Source organism: Anneissia japonica, unplaced genomic scaffold, assembly GCF_011630105.1.
Source record: "Anneissia japonica isolate Jap-2015-1 unplaced genomic scaffold, ASM1163010v1 scaffold3032_len512176_cov184, whole genome shotgun sequence".
Taxonomy (NCBI): Eukaryota; Metazoa; Echinodermata; class Crinoidea; order Comatulida; family Comatulidae; genus Anneissia; species Anneissia japonica.
In genome coordinates, this window is record NW_022688691.1 from 71,529 (window position 1) to 74,170 (window position 2,642).

A 2,642-nucleotide genomic window follows, 5' to 3' on the forward strand; every position below is an offset into this window, starting at 1 on the left:
GCTCAATACAGCTTTTACAACCTATAACACATTACCTACAGTGTACTGTAAATTCTGTGTTAACCTTCAGAGAACTTTATTTTTTAAAATGACCTAATTAGGTATCTTATTGTTTTCGTTTAAATGTGGTTACATTACGCTAGTTTTAAGGTTTACTGTAAGCCAATCAGTTACACTTATTATACATCTTCGTGTGGTTAGCATAAAGAGAACTAGAACGTCGCTCCATTAAGAGTGCCTACCTCCACCCCCCCCCCCATATATACCAAAATACAAAAATTCACGAAAACAGGCGATTTTTTCTTCATGTTCGAGGGTGTGTTTCGAGGAAAGTTTACAGACGCACGTATACAGACGTCAATCAACATTTTGGTTGCTCAACTCAAAAAGAGAACTTGTAATGTTCGTTAGAAAATGAAAAAAAAAAAATCTATATTTTATAATAATAATAATAATAGGTCAAAGTATAATAATAATAATAATAATAATAATAATAATGACATTGCATTGCATCACTGGTGCTGTGAAACAGTCACAAATGTGGGGTAGGGGACAGCCCCCCCCCCCCCCCCAGTAGAAAAACTGGGTGGGCCAATGGCCCCCTGGCTCCCCCGCTTCCGCCGCCGTTGGTCCCTCATGAATTACCGTCATGGCTCGCATGAATTGCATGCCTCGCTGGATGACTCGCTGACTCGCACTTTGGCAACCTCCCCCTATTCCAACGCAAAGAATTGGTACAGGATTTAAAGTTGGTGAAAGTGGACTTGTATAGATAGCATAGGCCTACCCATTCCAGCTTACCCATCCCAGTTCCAAAAATTAGGTAATCTGCCGGGAAACGGTACATGAACAGCATTTAAACAAATGAATGTCCTTCACTTTAGGAGTTAAAATTTTAATTGCAAGTAATCAGGGCCGGTTTGACCCGTATACCTTTGTGTGGTAATGACAATGTCGCCGACTCAGACCCCCGACATTTTGAGGGGTTTACATTAATTTATATCTTTAAATATTTTCTAAATCAATCGTAAAAAAATAAAAAATAAAGAATTGTCAAAAAATGTACATTATGCAATACAAAAACAAAGCGCATGATGTTTTCTTTATTTTTTATTTTATTTTTTTATTTTTATTTTTTTTGTGTTTTGTTTAAATATATAACCTTTTCCATCCACCTGTCAAGACAGTGTCTCTTTTTTTTTTGTTTAAAATTTATAACCTTTTCTATCCAACTGTCAGAACAATGTCTATGTCTCTTCGTAAAAACCGTCAATAATCAAATCTCAGATTCATTGCAAAAACGTCTCGATTTCAAAAATCTCCCCTTCTTATTCACTATCCAAAAGTCATAATGAAAACATTGACCCGATTCTCCGCCACAACTCTAATATTAAGCAAGCCGTACTTTAATTAAAATAGAATTAATTTAAAAATCCTTTTAGTTAATTGCATTATTATCTTGTTTTTTATTTATTGTATATAATTATTGTAAATATATTGTTGATGCGGATTTGCCCTTGATGGTACTTAGCTAATAAAATTGAATTTAATTGAATTGAATTAAAAAAATAAGAAGACGGAGCCTATTGTTTTCGGTATGTGTGTGAATATGCGAATTGCTATTTGCATAATTAATATTTCACCAAACAGGTAATTTATGCTAGTTACCACGATAAATAAAGTTTGGTATTAGTCTTATTGGTTTCAAACTTGGCGGAATGCAAGATGGTAATAAGACGGAGCCTATTTTGTTGGTATGTGTGTGAATATCCTAATTTCTTATTTGCATAATTAATATCTTACTAATCAAGTAATTTAGGCTAGTTACCACGATAACTAAAGTTTGGTTTCCCGTATCAAAAATAGTAACAGTTTTACCTATTTTAAGCTATAGTAAAGAAAGGCCTATCCTTTATTTTTACCGTCCTAAATACGTTTTTAAACATTCCAGCGGCTCCACATGCAAATAAATTGAGGTGGCGAAACTTGTTTTGAACGACTAATTGTGCAGCAAAGGATTTCCAAGAGACATTTAAAGATGCATTCCATGGCCTATCCCCACTAGCGCCACCACTAGTTGAAAGCGTCTACGTCCACGAGCGCGCACGAGTTATGTAGTTTCAGAAATGGGATATTATAATAGAACTTAGAATTGGTTTTGTTCTGTTGTGCATAGAACACGGAAGCTACATGGGTGGAATTTAGATATGACATGGTCTGTCTCTTATCCACATCTAGATGTGTATAAGAGACAGGTTTTCTCCATTTTTTTTAGAAGTAATTTTGAAAAAAAAAAATAGGAGGATGGGGTCCCGTGTGCTGACTGGGTTCCCCCTTCAATCTACCACTTTTTATTCGAAAGATTTTTTTCTTAATGCTCAATACAGATTTTACAACCTATAACACATTACCTACAATGTACTGTAAATTCTGTGTTAACCTTCAGAGAACTTTATTTTTTAAAATGACCTAATTAGGTATCTTATTGTTTTCGTTTAAATGTGGTTACATTACGCTAGTTTTAAGGTTTACTGTAAGCCAATCAGTTACACTTATTATACATCTTCGTGTGGTTAGCATAAAGAGAACTAGAACGTCGCTCCATTAAGAGTGCCTACCTCCACCCCCCCCCCCCTATCGAC